An 18,575-nucleotide genomic window follows, 5' to 3' on the forward strand; every position below is an offset into this window, starting at 1 on the left:
CTGGTGGCCATAGTTGCTTTTTTCTATGATGCAGGACTTTTATTTACATTTTGGGGGCGGTATCCTCACATTTTCCTAGTGGTCAGAAGATGATCTCTCTGACTCAGTGAATGAGCCCACAATATTTCCAAAACACAACCTTCTGTGCCTTACACAGTGTAATGGCCATCAAAACCAAATATTATAGTCACAGACAGAACAGCATATGAAAATCTGGGTGAGCCCCAGAAAAAATGTACGCTTGCCCAATAAGATTTCTTTATTTCTCAAATTTTGATTGACAGACTTGGCAACAGGAAGAATGTAACCCAAATGTCAGGCTACCTAAATATTTTTGTCTTCACTTAACCCCTATTTTTTGGCTTTTTTGTAAAAAATATGTTTGTGCACTTCTGTCAAATTATGCCAGATCTAAAAAAAGATTATGGCATAAAATGCCATCCGCTGGTGAGCATGATCTAGCTGTAGCCACACAATTGATATTGATTTTGCTTTTAAAACTTTGCTGAGATAGCCCAATTCCATCTTCCCCATTTTTACTGGGTAAATATGCATGTAATTACTCTTCTCTTATAAAAAAGAGTAGGCATACATTTCCTTTCCTTGCCAAGTCAATTTTCTGTGTAATATTGCTTGGGTGTTTGGTGTAAATGTTGCAGACTGTATGGTGTAAAAGTCAAAAATATTTGAATATTGACTATTGCTGTGTAAAAGTGTTTTGCTGCTGCAAAGGAACATTGCCTTACATATGCTGTTTTGAACTAGGTGTTTTCACGTTCTCCTGGGTGTCCCACCAACTGGGTGTACTGCTGATAGGGGCACCTGAGGTTAAGGGCCATACCCTGAATTATCACCCGTTTTGGCCTAGTTATGGCCTGGGAAAGCTTTGGTCTGCAACCCCTGCTCTTGCAATGGCAATTGTGTAGTGAGAAACGCTCACAGCAATAACACAGGAAGTCCATCATCTTCAAGCCCTACAATAAGCAATCCTCATCTGCCCCTGAGAAATATTCCTCTTTGGTTCCCCGGTGGGGCCTATCAGCATATAACCAGGCCGCATTGAACCAGTGCACACCAGAAGCTGCTACTTCTCTTTTGCTACTGGAGATTGAATTGGGAATTTATCGAGACTGCCTGCAAATAGTGCCTTCTTGATAGTTTATGAGAAACCCAGCCAACTCACATGACTTGTGTTAGCACTTTTTCTGTATTATCTAACAAAATAACGCAATCACGAAAAATAGGCGTATCCTCACACCTGGGTTAGTGCCTATAACAACCTCTCTTTGTATTTAAGAGAAGCTCCAATATCAGGTCTAGCAAACAAACCATTCTTTGGAATCTTCCAAAACTTACTAGACACCATCCAAGGAAAACGGTAGCATTCACACCCAAATCACCTTATCCGAAACTCTGGACCTTGGTTTACCAAACCCATTGCAGCAACATTCTTCACAAATTGTAACAACACTGAGGTAATTTCATTCACTAATGTTCTTGAGGACTTAAATATATAGGGATGACAGCAAGGAACATCAAGACCAGATATTGGAACACAAATCTAGCTATAGATGCGTCAATCTAACCACCAAATTGATTATACACTTCTCTAAGCAACCCCACATGGCTAACCACTTAAGTGGAAGACTATAGATTTTTTTTAGAATATCTGCAGATAACGGGTTCTGAATGATGAGGTTGTTGTGGTAATCATTAATATTAAAATGTAATGTAGGTAACCAGTTAAACATATTAACGGTTCATGCTCCTGATTTCCAATGGTTGTGTCCTGCACTATGCTGTGTCACACAAGTATGCAGTGCCCTTAAATTATACTGGGCCACGGGCTGAGGTTGTAATGTGAGTTCAGTATGAAATGGACCCTGCCACTGCTTAAATAGAGTGGCTTGCTTCCAGGTGTTTGGCTTAGACAAAGAATGGGAGGATGTGATTGGATGAGAACCACTGGAGCACACCAAAGTTCGGATGCAATGGAGGGACATAACTATAGAGATTTCTCCTTTACTTGCCTCTCGCTGTACTATTACAACCATGATAAAATGGGATGTTTCTTATTACTAGAACATGTATATTTTTTATCTGAATTATGTTTATATGACTGAATCCAGCAGCTGAACTGACAAATTGATCAATTTATGTATTCACCTATACCAGATAGGGTGGATAAATAGGTTACACTTCTCAGAAGGGCCATCTCGGTGCTGATGAAAACCCAGTGATGCTGTCGCACACTAGAAAGGACAGACACATGTTGACATTTTTATAGAAATGGAGGCATCCTAACAATTACCACTCACTCCATTCTCTTTAGAGTTATTTAACCTTGTATATGATAGAATTCAGCCTTAATAAAATGCCATTATCCATCCTTTTCTTAGTACAATTATATATTCATCCACAACGCCTTACATAGAAAAGCATTTAGGATTAGCCTGCTTAGCAACAGCTAGTGCTGGTAAAAGAGCTTTTCACTGATAAAGCAGACCATTTAGTATGGTTGAGGTGCTCACGTCCATTTAAAAATTAAATCCAAAATAGATTTCAGTGCTTACTATGTCAGAGGCATATATTAGCATATGTTTAGGTAAATAAATATTTTTTCTTCACACATAAGAAGGCCAGTTAAGATTATGTTTTACTCCATAAGTAGGTAGGTCACACAGACATTGCCTCTATAAAATCTCCTATCTCCCTCTTGTTTCATCTAACCAGTACATGCCATGAGTTATTTCTCTGTCTCATCCCTGAGGACTCTAGCAAGCAAAGTCTGAAATCTTCCAGGCACTGCCAATTGTTGCTTACAAAGGGGTATATGTCACTTACAAGCAGGGCCGGCTACTATGGCGGTGCCATCGGTGCGACAGCACCGAGCGTTGACTTGGGGTGGGGACGTCATTTTTGAAAATGTATATTATCATTTTAAAAGCACCTGCTGTCACGTTCCTGGTCTCCAGCAATTTTTAGACATCAATTAAAATATCAGTATAACTCCAGTGATTAATCGTTTTCCTGGAAAGAGACCGGAAGTTTGTATAGTGGAAGTTTTGACTCATCTTATGGTAGTGCAGAGAGTTAAAATGCCTGGTGCTAAGAACGTGTACCATGCGGATAACAAAATGCATATAATGTAGATAGGTCAATGTAGATAGGTCAGTGGGTACTGCTTCTGTAAGAGAGCTCATTTTGTTACTTGTCGTTTGTTTATAAGTCAAAATCCTAATATAGAACATTGAGCTATTAACTGTCATCCTAGAGCTGCATGCAAACTGCAAGGTATATGATAGAGCTATATGTTTTTTTGCCCAGTCTTTCATTATCCTAATCTTGTGAAAAGGGTTCATTTGGGTAGAAAACAGTTCTTATCTTGAAGGAGAACCCCTAACAATGATGTTACATATTAAATTCTGAATTTGTGCTTTTCCAGAATAAGGACTCAAACTATATTGTCTACCAGTATTGATGACATGTCACTCCTACACTACACCTTGTAGTCCTGTCTGAAGTAGCATTTCCTATACACTGATTCACACGCATATGATTGTCTCTGTGCAATGTGTGTGTGGTGTAAAGTGCTCTGACACATTACACTGGTATGAGTGGTGCTATAAAACTAAATGAATCTGAGAGACAGTGGCTATGGAGACCTGAGAGGCACTGTTAAAGGGTGCTACTGAGGGAATCCGTGGCAGAGGTAGTCAGTGGGGGGGCGCCAACAGGCATTGTCTCACAGGGCGCGATCAGCGCTAAAGCTAGTCCTGCTTACAAGCTTAGAATAAGGCCATAGCTTTCTTTTGTCCTGATTCTGGTCCTTTCACCTGTTACTCTCTCACAGTTTTTTCACTTATTGTAACCCCCACCTCCACTTAGCTTCTCAGGTTAAGTCAGAGATCTTCTAGGACGATGTCTCTGTCTCACTCAACTAGACATCATGGTATGAGCTGACGGCTTAGCACTGCTGCCAGGAACTTTACTTATGGGGCACTTCGGTTGACTCCATATTGTACTTTCTGGTGGCTTCACACTTTGTTCAGAGGCTAGGATTCTGTTGCTCCTCAGTTGAATGTATGTTGTACTTCGTAGTTTCTGAGCACCTCCACTTAGGGCTAGGATACTCTTACTCGTGGAATTACTTCTTCATATTGTTCTTCCAGGTGGCTCAGTACTGCACTGCGGCTAGGATTCTGTCCCTCCAGGGTTGACTGCATCTAGTATTTCACTGATAACATTTTTGCCACCTGATAGGTGTACACTTGCATTACAAATCAAATGGGTACTCAATGACCACTCGAATGTCTGCTTGCATGATCAATAAGCAACTGCATGTGCAATAACCTAAATGACCGCTTTATTTGGGTTGAGTAATGTCATGGCAAACGTGTTGAAAACAAACTGAACATTGTGTGATAAACAGCATGACATATACTTTAATATGAATGCTAATGTGTCTAATGCTTTAAGTTTCCCACTCAGGGCCATATGTATGAAGCTAAATCGCAGTCGCAAACGCCAAAATTCGCAGAATTTCTGCGTTTGCGAATGCAAATTAGCAAAATGGCATGTATGTAGGAAAATATCGTGCTAAAGAAGGAATCGCTAAAAATGTGATTCCTAAAATTGCGAGAATGAAAAATGTTGCGATTTTCCTGCAATTACCTATTTTTGCGAATTCGCATTGTGCGAAACTCGCAAACGGGAAATCGCAAAAAAAAAATCGCAATTAAATGAATGAAAAAATCGCAATTAGCGATTTTCGGAAATTCGCAAAATACAGAATCGCAATTACCACCAAGTGGGAGCAGGTGGTAACCAGGTGCAAACTATATAAGGAGTACCAGAATCCAGCAGACCGTTTCCAATAATGGCGGGGCTTTACTTGATAGCCAGGAGGATGCGACTGAGAGCTGCTGGCCAGAGGAGGAGATGCCAGGAGAGGATATTCCGTGCGCGCATCACTATCTACCAGCGCACTGAGGAGGACATCTACACCCACTACAGACTGGAGGAAGACAGTATACTAGATTTAATTGAAGAACTCAGACCCTATCTTGAACACCCCGCACGCAGGACACACGCCATTCCCACTCACATCCAGGTCCTGTGTTCACTGCACCTGCTGGCCTCAGGTAGTATTCAGGGGGTGATAGCCACAGCAGGAGGGGTGTCACAAAGTGCCCTTTCGCGCTTTTTCCGTGCGCTCCTCAATGCCATGGCACAGAGGATGCAACACCACATTTACTTCCCCAGCATCCCACAGGCACTAGACCTGATCAAGCAGGTCTTTTACCAAATTGCCCAATTCCCCCACATCATAGGATGCATAGATGGGACACATATTGCAATATCCCCCCCCTCAAACAATGAGTATGTATTCAGGAACCGGAAATGCTACCATTCACTAAACATACAGGTGGTGTGTGATGCCAAAAACATCATCACTGACATAGTAGAAAAGTATCCAGGCAGCACACATGACGCTTTCATATTCCGTCACAGTGGGCTATACTGGAGACTCTAAAAAGGTGATTTTGGCGAGGGATACCTACTAGGTAAATGCATTTAAACATAGGGCACATTTCTGCTGACTACCATGTGCAGTTCAGTGACTAACTATTGACATTTCAACCCACAGGTGACAGTGCTTATGCAGTCCGGGATTTCATCATGACACCCTACCTGAATCCTGCTAATGCTGGGGAGCGGCGATATAACCGAGCACACATTTCTACAAGAGGCACCATTGAACGCACATTTGGGATACTGAAGAGCAGATTCCGCTGCTTCCATAAAAGTGGAGGTGCACTCCAATACAGCCCACAAACATGTTGCAAGATAGTGGTAGCATGTGCCATGCTGCACAACATCGCCACCAGGAAAGGCACACCAGTGGAGCTGAGTGAATCTAAATCCTCTGACGTGGAGGGGCCTGGACCTGGACGCATGGCAGCTGGTGTAGCTGGTGCTGCAGCAGGGCGCCAGAGGCGTGATGAGATTATGCGCAACTACTTCTAGGTAAGAAATAATGACACAATGGCAAATCTTATGTGCATGACTGTGTTTTATTTCCTTAATTGCAGGAGAAACAATGCCACACGTCCTTCATGCCAACTAGGCACACTCCTATTGTCATGCACATGTCTTTCTTACAGTGCTACAATTAAAACAGGAGTGATTGCAAAGTCAAGTCTGTAGTTGACCTCTCCCAATGCTATTACAATGAACCCCCCATATGCGGCGCAGCCTAGCTAAGGCCCCAGCAGGTTGTTGCACGGCGTAATCCTAATTGTACGTAGCAGGCCTATTGTTCCTGCCACTACGGCGCCTCTCCATGATGGGTGGTGGGGTGTTGCTGCTCCGCACTGACTGTGTGTCCTCTTCACTGGGAGTTAGTACTCTAGGGCCTGTAGTACGGACTGCCTGCAGCTCATCAAGAGCAGGTGTTGCCTGCACAACTGCTGTAGCGATGTCCTGGATGCCATGGGCAAACTCCCGCTGCATCACAATGCTGCGCCTGGTCTGGATGTTTGTGGCAGAGGCCAAGTGGTTGATGGTCCGTGTATATCGGTCCATGCACTCCAGCTCTCGCCGCCTAGCAGCATGTTCTGCGTGCAGCTCAGCACAAAGCGCATGCATGGCACCCCTCAGTTCACCTTGTATTCCCCTGAGCCCTGCCCTCACCTCTTGTTGTAATGCTTTATTGTTTTTCGCTTTCAGGCGCTGCACCTGCAACATATTCAATTCTAGGCCGGCAAACACAGATTCATCACCCCGATCTCCAAAATTTCTGGTTGTGCGATGTCTGCACCTGGCTGTGCCATTGTGGGACTTGGCTGTCTTGTGGACGGGACTCTTGCTGTGCCTGTGTGTTATCAGAGTGCAAATTTCCATTGCTGTCCCCTGCCTCGTCCTCCATTGGTGGTAGTGGTCCAACTATGTTTCTCCTCTGTTTTTTGTGAGCATTGACAGGGCTGTCCTCCCCATCTGTTTCTTGCTCCTGCCCTGCGTCTCCAGAGTCTGGACGTTCTGTCAATGTTTTCACTGCCTGTAGGCTGTGTCGTAGCTTGTGCTGTGGACAGAACAGCACACATTTATTACCTGTACTCATTTGCAATGTGATAATAAAATATTTCACAGTTTTGGATTACATTACTTTTTAATTTCCCTTTCCTGACCTGCACAAGCAATATTTGACTAGCGTGGCTGATAAACACAAATTTGAATTTCATGTGACTACATCTCCCAAGATGCATTCTTGTGTCTGCCTGTGTACCTGATCTGGCCTGACTTTTGTTTTCCCTGACCCTAGGTCGCTGCTAGGGGGTGTCTGGGGGTGTTAGGGGTGTGATGGCAGGCTTCTTACATGGTCTAGATGCTGGTTGATCTGAGCTGTCTAGGTCAGCCATGCCCGTCACGCTTTCTGGTAGCAGGGTACCCTCTACAAGTTCCTCCAGAGGTGTGGAGTCCGGCACAGTTGAGGCCCCTCCACCGGTGTGCCGTGACTGCTCCAGCCTGGCTGCTAACTTCTCTTTGGAGCGCTGGCGCAGGTCGTACCAGCGTTTTCGAAGTACATCCACACTCCGGTGTGTCACTCCCAGCGCATTCACTTTTCCCTGTATGTCAGCCCAAATGCGCCTTTTACGGGTCTCTGGCACCTTCAGGGAATTCTTGCCAAACAGTAAGTCATCTCCTGGGTCAATGTCTCCAGTTCAGCCTCTGAGAATATTTGCTTTCTTTTTCTGGCACATTCTCCCTCCTGCTGCTGCTGTTGCTGCTGTGTTTCATGCATGGGCATGTTTCCACTTTCAGCCATGTTGATTCTGTAGCACTGTTCACTCTCCCACTCTCCCTCACTGTGACTCTCACTCAGCAACTCTGGTGCAGCATGGGTAGTCAGTCACTTCCTGGTAGTGATGTCATTAAGCTAGCTTCATGAGGTTTTCCGATTGGCTAATTAGCGAAATTCGCAAATTTGCAATTTTTTCCGTTAAGGAATCGCAAATTTGCGATTTCTTGGGTTTAAGGAATCGCTTTTTGGGTTCTCGCAGATAAATAGCGATTTTTACCGAATCATTATTTATTTGCGATTTGTTTCATACATACCGATTTGCGATTCTGAATCTGTGATTCGCAAAAAATTGCGAATTCAGAATCGCAAATTGTTACCTTGATACATATGGCCCTCAGTAGTATGCTACATGTTCACGAGGTGCTTCAGGGGTCATAAGTACTATATAATTGCCAACTCATTCTAATGAAATACATATCTCTACAATACGTCGTGGGAAACCCTATTGGCTGGTAGTATATTTTATACCTGGTATATATTATACAATTGCCAGTTATTTATTTTATTTTGGCTCATCATTTTGGTGCAGTGAGCCTGAAAGGAGTGCTTTTCCCACACAAGGAATGTTTTTATTATAAAAATAAGTGAAATATCCGACTTAACAGTAAGTTGTTTGTAGTAGAAGGAAGAAAAAAATATTCAATTAGGTGGTTCAGAAGCTGGGGGTTTAGAAACAATAAATTACTAAAACATTTTCTGTCCCTAAAAGCCTGGGATTCTTCAACGCTATTGCCTATTATTTCCCACTAACATTGGGCCCTGATTCTAATGAAGATGTTTGTGTTTTTGATTAGTTTACATGAAATGAATAATGATTAAAGAAAGGGCAATGGCATAGCTCAACATAGTGGTTTGTGGCTTTTAACTAAATGCACTGTCATGATTAGAGACCAATTAGTTGCTGGAAGAAAATCAGACTGAGAATAGGCCTACCATTAGATGAAATCCTTGTTTTACAGGAATTACTTCATAGCTTTAAAATACCATTATATTCCTGGACAACAATGGTTTCGAAACCACTGGTTCTTTTGAAACAAAAACTACTTCAACATGTGATTTATTCCCGTGTGAAAATATGTTTATGCTTGTTTTTCTTTGGAAAACAAGGGTCTCAGACCCACACAGAAAGATCCTGCCCAGGGTGAGACAAGGAGCACAGGTGACAATGCAGATATAGCTATATGCATGGTGACTAAATTTGAAATATTTAGAAGACTGTCGAAATTACTTCTTCTAGCCTGCTAATTATTTGAAGGTTAAATGTAGCCTGCCTCTCCCAGCAGCTGCATGACCCTCTGCCTACCAAAAGAGTAAACCTGACTGTGAATTAAAGCTTTTATAGGCTGCCAGCTGCAACAGTCGCTTGTTTTGATGACTACAGATTGAGGCACACATACACAAATGATTTGGAAAGTTTTAAAGTAACTATTGGAAGTGACAAGCAGAAGAAATTAAAATTATAGGAAAATTGAGTAATAAAAAAGATCAGGCCACTAGCATCAGTTGCTTGTGGATGATGCCAGGTCTCTTCTTTCACATAAAATAAAATAACCCGAGTCACTCCTTATCTTACTATTGCTGGGGCCTTGTTAGCCTCGCAGTCCAAAATTGAGTCTACCACCTAATCAGAAGCAACAGGAAAGTGCTCTTAAACATAAATATTTCACTGGTTTTTGCTCCCAAATGATCAACATTCACAACACGCTTGACCCCTCAGTGGGCGGATTGGGTGAACTCGTTGCTCAGACCTCTCTTTGCCTCACCATCCATCTCCCATCTTGCACCCTTAAGTCATGGCCAGAAGGATAGATATGAGAAATGATGCATCGCTGCGTGAAAGCAGCGATGCATCATTTCTCAGTGTGCACTCCTTGCGACATACCTGGTGCGTCATATTTACTGTATGAAGCATCATGTCGCAAGGAGTTTCAGATACGTCAGTATTTCTGACATATCTGTAAGATGCAAAAGTGAGGCATTGCTGGAGTGTGTCACAAAAGTGACGCAACTCCAGCAATGCGTCCTTTCACATGGGGCAAGCCCCATGTAAAAGGGCCTGCATCAGTCTTACGCCTGCTGTGAGGCAGGCGCAAGATTTTGATGCAACAGCGTCCTAGAAGTGACGCAGTGAAATCTCATAGATCTCACTGCGTCACACCTACGAGGCTTTTTGCGTGGGAACGGCCCCCCTGCATACATTATACCTGACACAGGTATATTGTAGCGCAGGGGTTTACAAAGTGAAGCATCTACTTAAGATGCATCACTTTGTAAATAGTGCACAACAGGAGGCATGTTTTACGCCGCTGATGCGTCACAAAAAGTGAGGCATTGGAAGAGCAAAACTGGCGCAAGGCCTCATAAATGAGGCCCTACATCTCTAGCTGCACCCGCAGGACGAGGACTGATAAATTGCAAATCCATGATTCTTCCAAACTAAGGGAGCGACATGATTACTGTAAATATCTAGTCTTGTATTCACCGATGCCACAATCAACTGACAAAAAAATTATCATCATATACTGCGGAGTGCATTGTTAGCTAGTTATGAAAATTTAAGATATTTCTTACACTTCCTTTTTACTTTCATATATTGACAGATTATTGGGATGAAGCTGTTGGGTCCTAATTCTATCTCAATTAGGCTGCACACACCTTCATTCGTAATCCATACAGGAGCTGAGCTTGGGCCCTCAGTACTTCACATAGCCAAATTACAAGTTGTCTCATTCCTATTCGCACCCATTGCTAAAATATGGCTCAACTTGATTTTGAGTTATTAGCATGCCCCTTTAAATACCATGTATTATTGCACTCAATGCTGATCAAAACATTCTTAGTGAAGGATCATATGCCTCCTATACCTTTATGTTATCCTCCCTTTTCAATCCCTGAAATGAAGACATTGGGTTTTTCCAGTTCAGAAACAAACACACTGAAAGCTAATTTCCTCTGAAGAATAATTGAGAAATAATTGCTCTCTGTTTGGAGCAAAATTTGATAAATTAGAAACATAAACATTGTGGACCTAAATTACACAGCAAATTAAAACCAATTTATTTTCGGAAGCACATCGAGTAAAGGCACATTTCCAATATTTACTCCATTCAGGTATATGTAAATCCATGCTTTCCAATAATATTAATAATTTAGCTCCTCTCAGATTAGATTTTTACTTTTATTTTTGATAGTGTGTAATATGAGACGTTTCACTCTTCTAAGAACTGAGGTTGGCGATGTAAATATCCGAAGGGTATAAAAAGGTGTCAGCGTCCTTAAATTGTTCATAGCATTTGCTAAGTGGTATACTTTGACCCTGAGGTAAAGGAGACTAAGCAGAATGAATTGTTTCCTTGGAAAGTTAGAAAGACCAACAAGTGATCATTCGTTTGGTTAAACATTTTAACAATTGCAACGAGAATATTCGTTTTTTCAGAAGCGCACAGGAGGTCAGCAGCATCTTGAAACTTAAATCGCATATTGTTAAAATTCCCCTTATATTTTAAAGCAAGCATCTTAGAACAACTAGTCTTTCAAACATTATTACAATCAAAACAGCTGATGTTGAATTGCAAAAACGTGAGTTTGTTGAGATGTCTGTTAATCCACCAGTATTCTACGATAAACATATTTCTGTAGTAGAATTTGGTTTAGGTATAAATCAAATGTAAGGATAATAACCTTGTTAACCTGGCAGAGTTTCGTCTAATGAATTGTCTCAAAACACTACCATAAAATGTCATTTTGCGTTTGCTACGTTGTGAACAGTGGCTGCTGGGAGCTTTGTTTGGCAATTAGGTCGGTGTTACCATTACGCTGTTCTTCACAATTCTAAACAAATTATTTTAGTTTTCACGGCATGAGATCCAAGTGGGACTGACTGCTCAAATAAATTGAGAACTGTCCTTTTAGGATCCCTGAGGGGAAGACACTGATGATGGTAAGATAGATACCTCTAATTGTCCTGATTTTTAATATGTACAAGATGTGTGCACTTGGACCTGAATGGCTTTGATTATATTCAGTCTATGTATTGTCTCCATTAGTGCTAACGTTTTCCCTCTTTAATGGCAAAAGTTTTCATTTATTGGAATTCGTTGCAGGTCACTTAACTATAGCAAACAACTCTCTTTAGCTCTTGATTGTTTTTACATTTCAAAGTGAAGAATCAATTTCTGAATTATGGACAGTGGGCCCGATTCACAGAACTAACTTAAGACAAAATCGTAAACTTTTTGAGGTTTCTGAGATTCTGACTTGATAGAGTGGAACCGAGTTAATTAAGGGGTGGCGTAGGGGTATGCAGGTGCAATAAAGGGTGCCTAGCTAAGGAGGCGATGTGCCATTTCGCTATCCACCCTCCCCCCCGAGATCCTTGGCGCTTTGAACTTTAGCACCCCTTAATAAACTCGGTTCCACTCTATCAAGTCGGAATCTCAGAAACCTTTTTATTTTTCACATAAGTAACCCCAGGTTAGGGTGGGCCTTAACACACCCATACCGCCGGGGTTCCTACATAACACTAATCACTTACACATTGGTCCTGACGAATACCTGATTAATTACATCACATAGGCAGAAACATGTTGACCTGATCACCACACTTAAGGGTAATCTTGGACTTATAATTGTGCTCCTTTATCCTTCACTACTTTTACTCTGTCCAATTGGCAAATTAATAAAATTCTTTTTTTGACCTAATTGTGGCATTTTAATTCTTCACTTCACTCTCACAAACAAGAACCAGCTCCGCAGTAATCTATGGCGTCGCAGCACACTGGGGTGGCATTCGGCCACACCTGGTGGGGCCCTATGATGAAGCATGTCACCAACTAGTGGTGAGTGAGGGCCTCTAGAAAACCTAACCAAGGTTTCATTTGTAATTATCATAGACTGTGTACTAGTCCACTTGCCGACAAACAAACTTTTTGTCTTGTAGTCACTACAATTGTGACGCTCCTTTGTTGTTTTTTCATGATCACCCCAGGGGAATAGGAGGGTCTCCTTGTTCTCCCTTACTCTTTTGTTGTTCTAAGTGTGTTGAGTTTAAGACAGTTGTCCTTTATCCAGTCTGCAACGTTCATCATACATCTGTAGAAGTTGGCTCTGGTGGTGGTGGGGTCTTCTGCCAGCAAGAGGATGAGCTGGGTGTCGTCAGTGTAGCTGATGATGTTGAGTTCATGCAATCTGATGGTGTTGGCCAGAGAGGTTGTTAGACCTGGCATCTTTTGGCATGGTTTCCCCAGTCTTTTTGGTCTTTGACTTAATTTTTGCTTGCTTTAGGACTCTGAACTCTTTACCACTGCTGATCAGTGCTAAAGTGCATGTGCTCTGTATCTAAAATGTAATGACAATTGGTATATCATGACTGCCATATTTGGTTTACTTATGAGTCCCTAGTAAAATGCGCTGCCTGTAACCAGGGCCTGTAAATGAAACGCTGCCAGTGTGTATGCAGCTCTGGTTGTGCCACCCACCTAAGTAACCCGTTAACCACATCTCAGGCTTCCACTGCAGAGCCTGTGTGTGCAGTTTTAAAGTGCCATTTTGACCTGGCAAGTTCACCTACTTGCAGGCCCAAACCAAATCTTTTATTACATAAAGGTCACCTCTAGAGTAGGCCCTAGACAGCCCATGGGCAGTGTACAGTCTAATTAAAAGGTAGGACATGTACTCTTGAGTTTTACATGCCCTGGTAGTGAAATAATCTTAAATTTGTATTTCACTACTGCAAGGCATATCTCTCCCATAGGGTTCCATAAGAATTGTATTGTAACCTTTTACAAGTATAATTTTCAATTGGACAAAGATGGGAAAAGTACATTTGGGGTCTTTGGAACCATAATTTAAAAAAGACATCTTTTAGCACAGATGATTATGCAGATATGAAAATGCCTCGTTCAGAAAGATGGTATTTTATTATTTAAACCCTTTAATGCCTTCTGCATGCCTCTAGAATACACATCTGGGCAGGGTGACAGCTGGCTTCCTGCTTTCCCTCTAGACAGACACACACAAAGGAAGGATAGGTGTGCCTGAGTGATCATCTTTATGTTGATGGATCTGCCTGAGCAGGATGTATTGGGAGGGACTGACACTTCTACCGGAAAGGGCTGCATACCCCCCTGTTGGGAGTCTGGAGCCAGGGCAGGTTAGGACAGGGTCTTGTGCACTACAAAGACCTTTCTTTGAAGTCTCCCTACTTCAAAGGCTAAAAGGGGTATAGGGGTGTGAGAAGTTAGCCTGGCATATGATGTCCACTAGTTCTAGTGGGCACCTTGCACCAGTCTAATCGACCCTTATTGATGGTGGTTGTAAAGTCAACCTTATTGAAAGCTATCCTAGGAGTAGCAATGGCAAGCAGTCTCAGGCTAAGACTTCTGAGAGCGAATTAAGCAAGTTGTTTTACCAATTATAATCCCTTGAGTACCAAATGAAAGCACACCACAATAGGTATATATCAAATATATATGTATTTATTCTCAACACAACCCCTCTGCACTCTTTATGAGGTCAGAGGTTAAAGTACAATATAAGTTACTTAATTAGCATACAATAAGTTGCACAGTATACATTTTGCCCTAGGGGCCTCACAAACCATATAATAAAATAGTGGTATAAGAACCACGTGAGAACTATAAAGCAGGCCTTGGGCCTGTGGAATCGCTAGGGCTGCTCTAAACAACCAAAGATTAGGATGTAGGAGGCTCACGGGAGCCACGTGCAGTGTCTAAACACAGCTGTGGGTTACCATTGACTTCCTGAGAGAAAGCAAACAAGTTACAAATTTACAATTTAAGGACACTTCTAAATGAACTACGATGGAACCCTTTTAGGCTTAGACACTATGAGGGCAAATACCCTCGAGACTGCCAGAGTACTCGTGTAACCTCACCAATGGAAGCCGGTTGCCTAGGTCCCTTTTGGTGTCAGGTTTCGTTGTCGATTTCAATGGAGATCTGCAAAGAAGTGCTGCAGGCGACCAGAGGAAAAGACTCTGGGTGGAACAAAGGGTGGATCGAAGGGTGGATTGAAGATCTGTAGAACCTGAAAGCAGAAGGGATAGAGTCTGGGTCACTTGCCAGTGACCAGGGCAGCGATAGGAAGATGTCATCAGATGTTGGGTGATTTCAGGTGAAAAGGTTACGCTTGTCTCTTCAGCCACGTGGACCAGGAGGTGTCGAAGATAACCACGAGCTGGATTCGAGCTGTCCCAGAAAGGATCTAGTTGACTGCGGTGTCGGTATCCGGATTGGACCCAACAAGCCTTGGCAAACGCAACCCATGCAGGATGTCCAGATGGGTTTTGGTTCAGACCAGCAAAGTTTGTGGAACCTCTCCTTTGCAGGGAAGTTGGAGCAAGCCTGGAGCAACCAGGAAAACAAGTTAGATTAAAGGTTTGTCTTCCTGGGGGCTCACTAGCCAATGGACTAGGGACCGCAAAGATGTGTCAAGCGGAAATGCACAAAGCAAGCCCACGGGCCTCTCGTGGAGTGTGGAGCACTGTGCTTCGGTGTAAAAGGTGCTCGGGTCTTGGGCTTCAAGCACCCCAATGCACAACTTTGAGATACCTTGTGAAGTCAATACAGAGAGCAAAATGCATGATGTCCAGGAGTTCCAGTCCCACGTCTCTCGTGTCCGACACAGGTCTCAACTTTGCTGTGAGCGAAGTTCGGGGTCATAGATGTCTGGAAGTCTATGTCCTGTGTCACAGATTCTTTGGGATCTGGCAGGAGCTTCAAAAATGCAGACTTGCAAAGATGCTTTTGATGCCTGTTTGAACAGGGTGGTCACTCCTTGGCCACAAGGGAGATATCTTCTGTCAGAGTTTCATCCAGGGTAATTTCAAGTCCTAGGGACTGGGATCCTATACTTGTACTGAGTTTAGGGGTTGGACTAACTTTATGGTTCCTCCTATGGGTGGACCTGGAGAGGGGGTGGTTTCACCCCTTCCCCTTTGTCCAGTTTCGCACAAGAGCAGGGGCTGAGTGCCCCGGCAACCGGTTTGAACTGGGAAATGCATGGAGCACCTAGTGTGCCCCAGACAGTGTCTGGAAAGCATTCACTGAATGCAGCCCTATTTGCCCCAATACCCTAAAGCCTGTCTGGGTAGGTGCCAGCACCTCCCTGGACAGGAAACCTATTGTCCAAGCCTCCCCTGCTGGAGGTTTGTCCAGCAGCAGGAGGGCAGACTTGTGTCTGTGGCAGCAGCATCCATTTTGTGATACTGAGGCTCTGTTTAATTTTAACAGGGTAAAACAGTAACAACATGTCTTCTCCCTTTAGAAGGGTGGAATGATACCCCCGCCGCCAGGGCTGGTGAGGGGGTCGTTTTCCAAAGTATTTGACACCTTACACGCCATGTTTTGATAAAGCCAAACTAAAGTTAGCATTAACTGCAAGGATTATAATGCACTTAAGAGTATATGGTATGGCTATATCATAGAAAATCCATAAGGAGATGGTTCCGAAAGATGCAGAGGGGCTCAGCTCATGCTAGGGCGCCCTCTCACATAAAACCAAGTGCTCTACTTCCAGGATTGTTAAGGCCTGCCATAGGAGTGACTTATAGGTGTATATGTGTCTATATATATAGATATAGGTATACTATATCTAAGTAAGGGGTGATTACACCACCTTACCCAGGCTGTGTGAACAGATTTGTGGTGTCAGTTTGAAAGGCAAACCAGGGGTGGCACAATACATGCTGCAGCCCCTGTTAGGCCTAGGGTGCACCTATGCCCTGGGTACCTATGGTACACTATACGGGGATGACCCAGTAACCCACAAGGATGACCCAGTAACCAATCTGGTATGTACCTAAAGTACATGGTATCAATTTAGAGAGAGAACAGCTGGGCTGGGGGCCTGATTAGCAGGTCCACAGCCACACTAAATTCGAAAAACTAGAGAATCACAGCAAAAAGTGGGTGTAACCATAGGAAACAGACCCTACTCTCCTACAAGGGGTATAAGTACTGGACCTCTGATACTATGTTCTAATTTCACTTTTGGGACTGAAGGAGGCTCTACCAGGAAGAGTAGCTGTGCTGCAGGGGGAACTCCCACTCTGCTCACTGTATTCCTGTGTTGGTCTGCTGCCTGCTTTTTGCTGTTCTGTAGGAGGGAATGCCATTTTGCTACTTGCTTTGCTGTGTTGACCTGCTGCCTCTCTACAATCTCTAGAAGAAGGGTAAGCAACTCCAACAGCTTGTTGGCTTATCCCCTGTTCACAAAGTCTTGGGCCATCAAAGACTTCATTTTCATCTATACAGCTACCAGACCTTGCAATCTGTGAGTTCTGCAGCTGAGCCCTCCAAAGGTTTGTGCTTGACACTTCCAAAGGCAGTGACTCCTACCTGGACTGTCAGCAGAGCACAGCGCTCCATCCACCAAGACCAGCGCTTGCCCTGTAGATGGCTGAGATCCTGTTGTGGAAGAAGTCTACCATGGTGTTACACAGTTCTTGGGATGCTGTGATGTTGTTCTCTGCAACTGCACGGTTGGAGAACTCCATCACAATGGTGCAGAGCTCCATGCTGCAGTTTGTGCTGGTTTCTATGCGGTCTCCTAGAGTATTCACTGTTTCTTTCAAGAGGCAGTGGTACTGGTTGTGCGCTGTCTTGAAGGTGGCTTGGTCTTGTGTCTCTTAGCTGTTGTGCCACTTCCTTTCTGGTTGCTGGCAGTTGCATTTGGTGAATTTCAGCTCTACAGTGACGAGCTGCATCTTTAGGCAGGCCCTTTGGATTTGGCTGGCTTGGCGTGGGCAAATGTGTTGGCCCATTCTGTAATCCACTGGGAGAAGTTCTTTGCATCATATGCCGAGTTGGGTGTTGTGTCTGGAAGGTGGGAGTTGAGGGCATTATTCCACTGGTCTTCTGATACCTTTTGGCATTTTCTGCACGTAGAGTTGAGGGGCATGGTGCCAGTGCTGGTAGGTCCTGCAGTGGTGAAGTGGACAAAGCAGTGGTTGGTCCAGGTGAGTTGGAAGATGTGGTTGCACTTGACTATTAATGGACATGAAAATGGGGTCAAGCATGTGTCCTACGGTGTGGGCAGGGTTGGTGAAAATGTGCTTGAGACCGATGTTGATCAAGCTTTTGAGAAGGTTGTTGTGTTGGTGTTGCTGGGGTCATCAAGGTGGAAGTTAAGATCCCCTAGGAAGATATAGAGCTCGGAGTTGATGGTGATCGGGGCAATGAGGTCTGGAATGGTGTTGCAGAAGTTGGAGTGTGGTCCTGGTGGTCTGTAGGCAATGGTACCTTTGATGCTGCTTTTTCCGTCTGCGTGAAGTTAGAAGTTGAGATGCCTCGTTATCGGGGTCGAATTGTCTGAGTTGCTCGTGTAGCGGATGGTGTTCCTGTAGATGATGGCAATTCTACCTGTATGCTTGTTGATTCAATCCAGATGTGTTATCTTGAAGTCTTTGGAGGAGGTGATGGCATTGTCCAGCATGGAAGTGGGGTCCAGCCAGGTCTCGGTGAGTAAGATGGTGTCCTGGGTGAGGGATGAGATTGTGTCCCAGATCTCCAGGGCATGTTTGCTGAGTGATTGTGCATTGAGTAGAATACACTTGAGTTCTTTTGTGGTGGTCTCGGTCAGCGTGATGGATGCAGTTGTGTCTGTGGTGTCTCTGGCATTGGTTGATTGCTTCGGTGTTGCAGGTGAAGCCACAGAGCTTGCTGAAGAATGGCCCTCTGGTGGTGTGTGG

The sequence above is a fragment of the Lissotriton vulgaris genome, chromosome 5 (genome assembly GCF_964263255.1).
Source record: "Lissotriton vulgaris chromosome 5, aLisVul1.2, whole genome shotgun sequence".
Classification (NCBI taxonomy): domain Eukaryota; kingdom Metazoa; phylum Chordata; class Amphibia; order Caudata; family Salamandridae; genus Lissotriton; species Lissotriton vulgaris.